This window comes from Tursiops truncatus, chromosome 2, assembly GCF_011762595.2.
Source record: "Tursiops truncatus isolate mTurTru1 chromosome 2, mTurTru1.mat.Y, whole genome shotgun sequence".
Lineage (NCBI taxonomy): Eukaryota > Metazoa > Chordata > Mammalia > Artiodactyla > Delphinidae > Tursiops > Tursiops truncatus.
Window position 1 is genome coordinate 69333043 of NC_047035.1, and position 13514 is coordinate 69346556.

Sequence of the window (13514 nt, forward strand, 5' to 3'; positions counted from 1 at the left end):
ATAAATGAATGTAAGAATGTAATTGGTAACATGGGAGCACAAAAGAGGGCATGAAAAATGAAGTTAGAGAGGTGTTAAGTACCACATCACAAAGGTCCTTATATTCCTGAATCTCACCATGAAAATAATCGCAGTAATTGCTATTTTGCAAGCAAATGTCTCAATTTATTATTTCAGAATGACATACGCTGCAAGGAAATCAGACCATCATTTTTAAAGTATTTAATGGGAATGCTTAATAAATGATAATATTTAGGAATTTTAATCTCTCATTTTTGCATATCCAATTTTTGTTAAGAATAGATAATTGTTAAATCGTGTGTAGGTTTTTAAAAATTGTAGTTCAGCTTACATATAGTGAAATGCATGGATGTGAAGTACATCATTTGTAGCTTTTGATTTATTATTTATTGTATTGTGTCAGAAATGTTAAGTAGGGGCTTTCCTGGTGGCGCAGTGGTTGAGAGTCCGCCTGCCGATGCAGGGGACACGGGTTCGTGCCCCGGTCCGGGAGGATCCCACATGCCGCGGAGTGGCTGGGCCCGTGAGCCATGGCCGCTGAGCCTGCGCGTCCGGAGCCTGTGCTCCGCAGCGGGAGGGCCCACGGCAGTGAGAGGCCCGCGTACCGCAAAAATATTTTTTAAAAAAAGAAATGTTAAGTAATTCAGACTGTGGTCAATCTCATGTCTATTCAGAATTATTTCTCATCTATGAATTTACTCTCAGACCTCTCCACAAAAAGAAAAAGAAAAAAGAAAAATTGAGAATAGAGTGATTAGCACTTTGAAATTTGTTAGTGCTACACAAATGTAAGATAGTAATGTAAGATAACATGGACCAGAATCACTTTTATAGTAAAACTTCTTCCTATGAAATTATGTAAAAACTGTTCTAATAAACTACATACATGTATGTAAAACTTTTATGAAAGCATCTAAAAGTGATAAATATCTCGGTAGAAAAAAATAGCTAAAAATCCTAAGGAAGAAAGTAAACTGTTATTCACTGATACATTGTAAAGAAAATTTAGGGGCTTCTTACTGTTGAACCATTTTTAAAGGTCTTCTTGCTAGACTATTGCTGCTAATACTCCTACCTTTGAACTTAAATGGTGACTATGAGAATGACATGTTTCCAGTGACCTCACCCTGTTATGCAATGATTAATCATCATGAATACAAGTTAAGATCAACCCATGGGAAACTTGTCTTCTCCCATCTAATTTGATTAATGAGTTTTATGGCTGAGATGAATTGTGAAGAGAAAGTTAAAAGTACCTGAAGCAAAGTACAATTGTGGTCCATCTCACATGAATTTTTAGGGAAATAGAAATGATACTAAACATGAAAATTTTATAGTTAGAAAGGGACAGGATTATCCAAGGTGGTTATATATGATCACAAAAAATTGCAATATTCTCTGTGCTCTGAAAATAAATAACTAATAAATTCCCTACTATTTACTTTCTTGTTGATAGCTACTAACGTACTCTAGTAACCAGTGAGAGAGTGCTGCTTCTTTAAATTGACATTGTCGGTCATAAGACAGTGTAATTCTTTACTTAAGTAACAGTAGAATTGCATTTATGACACATAATTAAAGAATGGCCCATGGCAGCTTTTTAGACCTTAATGAGTCAGTGAAAAATATAATAATCTTTTAAAACAGTCAATTGAATGTAAAGCACAGCTTCAGTGATTTTTAAAATGTCAATAAAGATCTACAAATAACAGACATACTCTCTTTGTCACGTTGCGTACAAAATCCTTATTAGCTTTAGAACTTATAATACTCACTTTTTAAAAATATGACAACTAACCTTCATTTCTAGGGATCAGATGCATTCCTGACCTAAGTTTACAGATTTTTCCTAATATATTTTTTATACTTTGAATGTTGAAGTTCTTTTGACATTTACTTGTGAAATAAATTTTTTTCTTGAAATTTCCTTACTTCCAAGTTTCTGGTCTATTTGACATTTGTGTGTGTCAGAATTCACATTTTAGTCTCGTTATTCACACACACACATCTTTTATGATCTCACTTACATAGAAACAAAATGGAGAACACAAACTATTGCTAGTACCTAATATGTTCTCTCTTGGGCTTTGGACTGCAATATAATTCTATCCAGAAATAATGACCATTGTATTAGTTTACTAGGACTGCCATAACAAATTACCACCATCTTAGATGGCTCAAAGCAACAGATATTTATTGCCTCACAATTCTAGAGACTAGAAGTCCAAAATCAAGATATTGTCAGGTCCATGCTCTCTCCAAAGGCTCTAGAGGAAGATGATCCTTCCTTGCCTCTCCCTAGCTTCTGGTGGTTGCAATCCTTGGCATTCCCTGTAGATATATTACTCCAGTCCTCTACCTCTGGAATCACATGGCATTCTTTCTGTGTCTCAGTCCAAATTTCCCTCTTCTTAGGAGGACTGCATTCACTGGATTAGGACCCACATAAGGTCAATTTGGCAGAATCTATATGAACCAGTAAACTTTCTTTTAATCCATCCTAAATAAAAAGCCACACATACACACAAGAGGACATGTATGCGGATGTTCATTGCAAGCACTCTTTATAGCACAAAACTGTAAATAACTTAAATGTCTATCAATAGCAGTGTGGCAAGTAAATTATCACCTATCCATGCTATGAAACACTGTGCAACAAATCTGTGCCCTAATAAAGGATCTTCAAGATATATTTTTGAGTAAAAATAGCAGGTTGGTGGCACTGTATTACTTAAACTTATTTTTTCTGGAAATAAATACAGAGCAGGGTCAGTTTGTAGACCTCTGCAAATCTGTGATAATTAAGATCACATGAACAACGTGTAGAAGAATATTTATCTTTCTGTCCCTCTTAGCAGAGTCATTGATCCATCTCATACAAAAGTGGTGTTAAGTCATACGACATAAAGACAAGGGATGACAGAACAGAAAACTCACTTATCCCGCTAGATTATCTGTCATTAAACATCTTTCCAACACTTACTCACATGGCAATAAAAGGTTTTATGTAAGCATTAGTTAAGGGTTTATGTTGCATTCTTATAGGTTGTCCCAAAGGCACTTCCAGTTCCTGGACTCCAAGGTAGAGAAAAGGTGTGAACAAATTTAAGTTGTTCTAGTAGGCTTATCCACAAGATCACAGAGCTTTAAGGGTATCAGTAATTGGACAACTATGCCAAAAACCTGCCTATGGCTTGGTACAATGAATAAATAAATACCTGAGGAACCCAGGCTGTAAGTGACAGACTTTTGAGATGACAAATCTAAAGAGCTACTGTGAGGGGAATGTAATCTTTCTCTGTTGGATAAATTTGTAAAGAGAGAGAAAGAAGACCAACAGAAAAGCACATTATTCCTCAGTGGGTCCATATCAAAGAGAGAAAAAGTAGGATGAGGCCCCATCTCTAGGACTATATTTAGGGCTGTCATGAATGCCTTTGCCTTTGACATTTGGGCTCATGATAATGAAATTTATATGACCCCATCTGTTATAAAGTTAGTTAGGAAAATGACCTCGTGTCATTTTTATGCACAGAGGATTTGGGGGAGAACGATTATAATAAACACATGTGATGTCATAAACACCAAGTGTCACAGCTCTAACTAAAACTATATATAAAAACACAGAATTCCCACCAAGAGTTAAAGCCATAAAAAAGTAAAACAAGAAATTGTATGAATAAAAGACAAATTATTTATACATGAAGTATTATAGCTATTTAATAAGCTATATGTTTCATAAAAATCCATTAAATTAGAAATCTTCAGAATTTGTAGGATTTTCAAATAAAGGACCAATTTTTTTTCTATTCTTACCATAGGCATCTTTCCAATGAAGAAACCCCATCAAAGGTTTCCTCAAGTGTGGAAGTAACTCAGAAGTAAAAACACTTTGGTCTAAAAGCATTCCTCTGGCATATCTTTGTGACAAAGTCTTCCAGGTAAGTAATGAATGCATCTTTTGAAGAGGTGGAAAATTTCAGTACATTACACGTCTGTTAATCAATTAGTTCATTTTGTATAATGTCTTCTACTGACCAATCCAAAGAGGTCCAGATGTTCTAATATCTGATCTCTGAGAAAACATATCCAAAATACAAATTGGAAGTTTTGCCTTACATTCATCCAAAATATTACCCAACCAGTAGATTTTACTCATTTCTACATTTCCTTTGAACGTGTTGAATGAAATATGTATCAGAGGAAAAAGAATTGCCTCACTAAATTAAAACGTTAAAGATTGAGGGTATGGTTTCCTCTCTAACTGAATAAAGCTCTCATTAACGAGTGGAGTTAATGTTAAGTGATTTTCACAGAAATTGTCCAAGTCAGAGAGGAAACTGAGGACATTTTAAGGAACTGAGATAACTCTGTATTGATACAGCAAACCAAATAATAATGTGGATAATGGTGGAGGTATGGCAATAATAAAGACCATAATGTATCAAGGGCTAAGTGCCTGATACTGTGCAAAAGCACTTTATATAGATTTGGTCCTCATAACGACCCTAAGAAGTGGATGTTATGTTCTTCATTCTATATAGTAGGAAACTGAAGTTTAGCAAAGTTAAAAGGCTGGCCTAAGTTCACAAAACTGTTAATGTTGATACCAGGACCCAAACCCAACCAACTTGGCTCCAAAGCTCAAGTTCTTTAACAAATACAGAGTTGCTAAGAGTGGTTTCAAATCAAGTGTCTCTGAAAAACAATTCAATTCAAACTTGACTTATATTTATTGATTATACACTCTCTGCCAGTCTGCTCTAGGTGCTTAGGATACAACAGTAACTATATTTTTTAAAAATTCCAGACATCCAATTCGGGTCGCAGAACAATTTTAACTTGACAAAAACTAGTCCCATATGAACACTTGTCATACAGGAAAATATAGTGTTGCCTTTTATGTTTTGAAAGCTGAAAGATGTTAACCATCCTAAACAAGTATGTAGAACAATATGAGAGCTTTGTAACACTTTACTGGGACCATGACTAATGTTTAGTGGTTTAAGGAAAATATATCCATTTAAAATGATACAGCATTCTAATCAAGTAGCAAAATTAAAAGAGGGAAAGGATAATAAATATTGTCATTTCCTGAAGTTTGGTAGGACTTTCCTATTTCTTTCAGTTTCACTTTTTAATCCTGAAGGCATTACTTCAGTGTGTATAGATTTATGCTAATCATATACCACAGCCATGGGTTCTTCTATCAATATGAAATGTTTTGTACTTGCTGTTTTTGTGCATCTTGTATTGTTATGTGCAATATACAAAATAATGTGTCTAACTATGCCATTTATGCTTTTGAAGGAAAAAGCAAATTACTTACTGAAGAGAATGGCATTTGCATGCATGTGTGTCAGCTTTCAAGCCATTTCCTTCTACAAAATATTGCTTTCTACACTTAGAAAATGCATCCATCCATCAGTTACAAACCATTTCAAAGCACTTTATGAATCTACAGAGCAAAATGTACTTATCTTACATTGGCAGTGTCCCAGCTGTTACAAAATTGCTATTGTCCTAATACTTACAAGGCAATTTTAGCATCAGTTAATAATTTTACAGGATAGATAACTTCTAAAGCATTATAAAATGACAGACATTAAACAATAGCAACTTAGCATTTTTTGAAACAGTTCATGACAGCTTAAAAACTAAAGTGATTTTAATGTATAGTCTATGCAGTTTTAGTTTCTCATTGACAATTCCTTTAGAAGATAAAAATGTGAAAATCCTTTTAAATAGTGGGTGAAAGAATAAAACAAATTTATCTTTAAAAGATATTCAGTGAAAATCTCAATTAGGAATAATGTCTCAAATCTTCCTGTACAGATAGTAGGTGACAAGAATTTGAATTTATTTAGGCAGAAAAAAAAAATGATGGTATCACTTAATGGTAGGGTACCACAAAATAAAAAGGCATATCTATTCATTAAAGCTAATATAAAAAGAGAAATACCATGAACAGCATTTTATATAAATCAGTATGCATTATTTCTTCCTAAACACTGTTTTCTATCAGTCTTAGTTTAAAAGCTTCAGTTAAAGGAAAAATCTGGATAATTGTAACACATGTGTTCTCTCTTACTCCCTTTATTTAAGTTGTTGGGATAGCCACACAACCCTTTTTTGGCTGGATATTTTACCGTTCACCTTTCATAACTAATGCTTTGATGATACAGAAAGAAAAATAGCTCTAAACAAATTATATTAATTGGTAGTTCGATGCTATACATGTGCAGTCTCTTCAAGGAAAAAAATACTTTTGATAAGCACCAATGTGCAACAGTGGTTATTTTCATAAATGGACTTATTAAATAAAACCAGTTATTCCATGAATGTTCACAAAGGCCAAGTGATTGACCACATCATCAAAACACAACCTAAATTCCCCTGGTACGCGATTACCATCTTCTTCTCTATCACTGAGCACATTGATATTGCATGGGCTCATTGGACACCAGCTACCCTGGAAAATCAAGTACAAGTTGAATTTTCAAATGATGTAATTCATGTTCACACATTTAATTTTCTGTAGGATGTTACATGTATGTTTTAATACTGCCATTGTCTCAAAATTATAAAACGAGAAGTTTGCATAATTTCAGCCTTTTTCATGGCACCAACATACCTAAAGAAAAGTGTTAATTCAAAAAGTCTCAACTACTTTTGCAGTATGCAATACAAGCTATTATTAAACAGTTGTGTACTGTAAGACATACATATCCTTATTTAACTCCTACTAGAAGGTGCATATAGTAAAACAGATCAAATTGCCAGACAGTCTATACTACCAGCTCCACAGAGGTAGGGAAGATGTCTCTCACAGATTGCTTCATTCCTGTCATCACACACCCTGCCTGGAACATAGTGGGTGCACCATAGGCGTTTGTTTACTGACTGATTGACTGAACTGGTCTGATTCTATTAACTATTTCAATCCTACATTAGCTATTTTTTAAATTCACGTTTTAAATATCAAGCTCTTTTCTCAGCGTACATATAGAGAATAGTTCTTGAAAAGAATACACTTGACTCTGACTTAGAAATCAAACAACCACTTCTTGTCAACATTAATTGAGAAATATAAATATTTCTATTAAAATTATTCTATTATATACTTACATGTCACTTACAAACCTATATCTTTAATAAACTTATTCATATTAATAATATGAAAGACTCATATCTACAATGCAAATATAGAAGATGAAGGTAATATATTAGATGCTTCTTTCCTTTTACCTTCATATATCATCAAACTAATAACAGACTTACTTAAATTATCAAATATTTATTTACTGTGGGCTTGGCTAATATGTTTATTATTAACTAGTCTTGAATATAACATGTTATATATAACATAACTGAATAAAAAATATAAATAATTCTTGGTACTGAAAGAATAACATTTTAATTGAAGTTCCACTTTCAGAGTACCATTAAGCTCAATCATTTTTGAAACTCAGCCTCAAAATGCACATCTATCTCCCTAATTTTTAGCAAGAATGTATTTAATGACAGTGGTACTGAATTACCTCTGAATGAGTGAATATAGAAACAAAGAAAAACTTATTTATTTGGAGAGAATGCCACAAGGGCGGGAGTATGAAATTTGGCAAGCCCCAGTTTTCACAAACAAGGAAGCAGCCTAAGACTTTCCATCATCTTTTATTACTGGGCTCTGAGATATTTCAGACACTCCAGCATGCAATCTTTGAAGTGTGTTTGTAATAAAATCTCTTGAATTGATCTTGAGTAGGTTTCCACTTTCCTCGTCACACCATTACATGGCCATCCTCCATTGGCACCATCTATGTTTAACCAAATGTGAAGACTTTCTGATGCTGCTCTCAAAAGAGATCAGATATTTGGCCTGCAGGGCAACGAACCTGAGTTCATATCCTAAATTAAACCTGGACACAGTACCTGGAGATGAGACTACCCCACAGGAGGATTCTACAGTAGATTTTTAAGCATATGACAAAGAATTTCAATAGATATTTATCATGTTGCTGAATCACTAAATCTAAAAACTTGTTGCTAACTTAGTTTTCTTTGCCAACTTCTCATACACACCTGCATAGGATGAATTATTAATATAAACAAATTACTTTTTGAAGTTGTTTGTATTATTCAGACACACATCAACCACTTTCAGCAAGAAACCCTGAAGAGCAAAATATGACTAAACAGGGAAATTACTTAAAGGAGGCAATAGCATGATGTTCTACATTTTGAGTATGACTCTAGATACCATGCTATTTCCAAGAAATTGGTCCAGAATGAGCATACCTGAAATGTCCTCCTAAGATTTCCCATTGTTTTGATTGGTCTAGTCTAAAACACGCAGACCCAAATCTATGGAAAAATACAGACTATTCTGATTTCTGGGATATCCTATACACTAAAGTCAACATGATCCTGCACCTCTGGAGTTTGCTAAGAGTCACTGCCCAGCCCATCTCAGACCCATTTCACTGAAACTGCCACTTTGAACAGCTGCACTGTAGCTATTGTCCACTGATGGGAAAGTGTCTCTTCTTGATGTGAATGCAACTTGTTAGAAATAAATGATCTACCTTGTTCGAATTGACCCACAGTTTTAAGTTGGCCCTCACACCACAGTAGCACAAGCTCAGACCTCCTGTAAATAATATCAATAACTCGATGAGGGTATCTAGAAAAGCCTAGAATGACTTTATCTTACATATGTTCAATAAGGTGTTAATATTTCAGCATGCACTCTAGAGCTAGAATGCTTGGATTCAAATCTTAGTCTAGCATTTTTACTGTGTGTCACCTTTGGAAGATTGCTTAGCCTCTCTCAACACATTTCCTTATTTTAGTTTTATCATAACTCTACCATATACTGTTTCTTCAACATGGTAAGTAACAAACCATCTCTTCCTAAGTTTAAGTCTGTTAACATAGTAATGGCAGATTTTTTCCTTCTTTGTAAGTAATGATGTTTATAATGGTTAAATGTTTCTATTGTATCATTTAACAAGAAAAAAAAATTATTCAATGTCTACCAGAGATGTAAGATAGAGGGACTGTGTCTCTCAGTTGAAGGAGCACCTGATAATAGTTCTGGGATTAGTATTGCTATTCTCATACATGAACAGTACCTAGTAATGCCAAAATATGTTGTTGTTGTTGTTATTTTTCTCATGCATCACCACGCATAATTGGGCAAGAGAAGTTCCTAAGAAATTACTAAATTTTTTGTCTTTTAAGATATAAAAAAAAATCTCACTTGCAACTACTCATCCTAAATTAAATTGTCTAAAAGTTGTACTTTTACAGTAATTTGCAACTCGAAAATAAGAAAAGTTGAGAAAATCACTATTGCCCATATGTAATGTAATAGTGAAAAACGACAGAAAAGCTTTTATAAAAAATAGCTATATACTCAAGACTGCTTGTGAAAGCAACAGATATCTTCAAGACAAGATATCCTCTTTTTTCCAATGAATTAAATCTGTTTACCATTTTTGTTCTGTATAAAAATAAAATTTTCAATAACATTGAAAAATATAATCTTGTAAAGAATGCAAGTCCATTCTTAGCATCTTAGCACATACAAAAAAATCATTGGTTAAACGCACATAAAAATTAGAAAATTAAATCATGTTATTTTCAAAGTAAACAAGATTTTCAGAATTCACTCTTTCCTGTACCTGTACCAAATGCCTGTACATTTGACTCTAAGTCTTTGATTTCTCAACAAATTCTAATATTGCATGAGTTATATTCAACTATAAAATCTTCACACATATTACTCCATTTGTCCACACTCATCTTTTGATCCTATCTTAGATTTAAATAAAACTTTCTTTAAACTCCTCACCTTTCAAAGGATGGAGCTAGGATTCTTACAATAGCAATAGTGTTTTCTCCAAGAATTTCTTGAAACATGAAGGTTCAGATCATGAATAGCTTTTTCAATCATATGCTCTCAAATTGTAACATTTTATTTATCATATTCCCATAGAAAATTTCAAAGTTATTTATGATATGTATGGTATTTAAGTAGAAGGAGCATATGATGATTTTCCATAGCTGAGAACATTTATAGTACAGAAGGGCAAAGTGGCAAACTTAAGGTTGGCTGTGGGCAAACTTTTTTTATAGGATTGACTAACCTTACAAAAACAAGTAGGAAGGAGAATCATGGGCTTTGCTCTTCATAGATCACTATCCCACACTTCTTTAGTACTCTATTCAAAGTGATTTGTGATTAATCTACTTCAAACAATCAGCAGAATATACACTGACCAGTTGGTGTTTTTTACATGCTATGGGGATACAAATGATGTGTAAGAGATCAACCTGGCCCTCAGGGACATAACAGTATAACCAGGAAGATAAAATTAAACTTCAGGGAACTAACTTGGGAAGATCATTAGGTATTAAAATGTATAGAGCAGTCTGTAGATCTTCCAGAGGTAATATTTTTAAATACTTCTCAGTGCATCTTGAGAGGTACTCATTTATGAGTTTCTTTCCATGCAACACTTTTGCTACTTCATCCAAGTAAAGGATAAAGTGAATGTCATGTAAGGAAGAAGAAGGGTAGGAACCAAGGCAGTTTCTGTCAGATGGAGAAATAAGAAGGCCCTCTATCTCCAGGAGAAAAAGCCAAGAAAGAAAAAAAGAATGAAGGAAAATGTGTGAAGTCAATCATGAGTGTACTTTCTTACCATTCCCCCATTCCCCAGAGAGCAGGTGAACCAGGAGTGGTACATAACAGAGGGTGTGTGTGTGTGTGTGTGTGTGTGTGTGTGTGTGTGTGTATTGAGTCACAAGGAGTATTTATTTCAATTTGGCCTGAACATTAACTTTACTTTTGGTAGTCAGAAATCATTGTTAACTTCAATTGATAACGTTTTTCAGACCACTGGAACTAGCTAACCTTGATGCATGTTGAAATAGTCTCTCAAAACACTTGGATTATCTTAGATGAGACAAATTCACTAGGGTAAACTGTGAAGTTTTTTGAAAGATTTTTTTTATTGAATTCAGACTTCCAGAAAAGTTGCACAAATTATACAAAGAATTCTTGTTTACCTTTCACCCAGTTTCCCACAATTTTGCATCTTATATAACCATAGTTCAGATATTAAAACCAAGAAATTTTATATGTGGAAACTAAAAAATAAAACAAATGAACAAATATAACAAAACGGAAACAGACAGATACAGATAACAAGCTAGTGGTTACCAGAGGGGAGGGGCTGGGGGGGTCCAAAATAAGTGAAGGGAATTAAGAGGTGCAAACTACCAGGTATGAAATAAATAAGTTACAAGGATATATTTGTACAGCACAGGGAATATAACCAGTACTTTGCAATTACTCTATATGGAGTATAATCTATAAAAATATCAAATCACTATGTTGTACACCTAAAACTAATAAATATTGTAAGTCAACAATAGTTCAATTAAAAAAAGAAATTAACATTGATGCCATATTATTAACTAATATGCAGGCCTTATTAGAAATTTGCCAGTTTTTCTGCTAATATCCTTTTTATCTGGTCCAAGGTTCAATCCAAGATCCCATATTGCATTTAGTTGTTTTGGGGGTTCTTCAGTCTGTGATAGTTCCTCATTATTTCATGTTCTTGACACTTTTGAAGAGTTCATGCCAGTTATTTTTTAGAACATCCCTCAATTTGTGTTTGTCCAGTGCTTTCTCATAATTAGGTACTTGTTACTATTTTTTGACAAAAAACAGAAGTGAGGTTATGTCCTTCTCAGTACATCATATAGTGGAATATATGATGGCATTATATCCTATTACTGGTAATGTTAACTCTGATCACATGGCTAAATGGTGTCTGTCAGGCTTCTCCTTTCAATGTTAATATCTCCCCCTTTGTAATTAATAAGTATTTTGTGTGGAAATACTTTAAGGTTATGTAAATATCCTATTTCTCATCACTCATTAATTTTAGCATCCACTGATGGTTTGAGCAATATGTATATAGGTAGATAGATTTCACAAATATTACTGTGGTGTTTCAATGAGGTATCACCTCACACTGGTCAGAATGGCCATCATCAAAAAATCTACAAACAATAAATGCTGGAGAGGGTGTGGAGAAAAGGGAACCCTCCTGCATTGTTGGTGGGAATGTAAATTAATACAACCACTATGGAGAACAGTATGGAGGTTCCTTAAAAAACGAAAATTAGAACTACCATATGACCCAGTAATCCCACTACTGGGCATATACCCTGAGAAAACTGTAATTCAAAAAGAGTCATGTAGGGGCTTCCCTGGTGGCGCAGTGGTTGAGAGTCTGCCTGCCGATGCAGGGGACACGGGTTCATGCCCCTGTCCGGGAAGATCCCACATGCCGCAGAGCGGCTGGGCCCGTGAGCCATGGCCACTGAGCCTGCGCGTCCGGAGCCTGTGCTCTGCAACGGGAGAGGCCACACAGTGAGAGGCCCGCAAACCGCAAAACACACACAAAAAATATTACCGTGGTGTTTGTTTAATGGTGATTTTCCATTTCCCTTATTCCTTGTAGATTTATTAATTTATATTCTCCTGTAAAGGAGAGTACTCTCTTTATTTACTTTTCCATTTACAGATTTATGTCTGTATAGTCATCCATGATTATTTTTAATCTAGGGGTTGTAATTCAAACTAGCATTATTTGGGTTGTTCTCTAATTGGCCCAACTTTGGTCGTTGGGAGCATTTTAAACTTGGTTTTCGTGGTGAATTTTTGAGATGCCTCCATCATTTTGCGGATACTTGTATACATTCTGTTCCTTAAGACATTCCGGTCTTATCTTGTATTTTTCCTGCCCTGGTCCTTTCCAGCACCAGCTATTTCTACAAGGAGTCCTGGTTCCTTTTACTGGAATGACATTTAAACTCCAAGATCTAAATGTTAAGTGTGCTTATTGTTACTGGGAAGTCATTGTTTCTAGGCCCTGTCAGAGAATAAAGCTAGGAAATAGATGTACGTGTAATAACACATGAATACACACAACTATTTATTTCTGTATCTATCCATCCTGTGTGCATATATATATATAATATATATATATATATAAACTACTAGTCATACTGATATGTTTTATTCCAATTTAACATGACAGAAATTGTTTTACTCTTATTTTCATTTGTAACCTCTTCCTCTGACGATGAGAAAAATGACACTCATTAACAATATATTTGGTTTTTGTTCAAACCTAATATGAATATAAAATAGTTTTAGAATTGCTAACTTACACCCGTGTTAGAAACAAATTTACTAAACACAGAGTACAACATTTTTGGAAAACTTGTTTTTTGTTTGTCTTTAGGTTTACTATATTTAGTCAAAATATTGCTTTCTAAAGTTACTTATGTGGGTTCTTTTATCCCCACCCTCATCAGTGTGGTTATTTTATTCATTTATAATAAAATTAGGTTCACTTGTTACTGTGTTTCCACTTTGAGTTCTCCTTACCTCCTGGGTTATTTAA

The 13514-nt window shown here is 34.2% G+C and overlaps 1 long non-coding RNA gene across 1 annotated transcript in view; it reads left to right on the forward strand.

The window, feature by feature from the left end:
* Positions 1 to 13514, forward strand: part of LOC141277842 (uncharacterized) — a 241120-nt gene that overhangs the window by 189496 nt on the left and 38110 nt on the right. Inside the window, exon 3 of the long non-coding RNA XR_012329702.1 lies at positions 3843 to 3962. This is a non-coding gene — a long non-coding RNA (uncharacterized lncRNA). The remainder of the gene's footprint in view (positions 1 to 3842; positions 3963 to 13514) is intronic.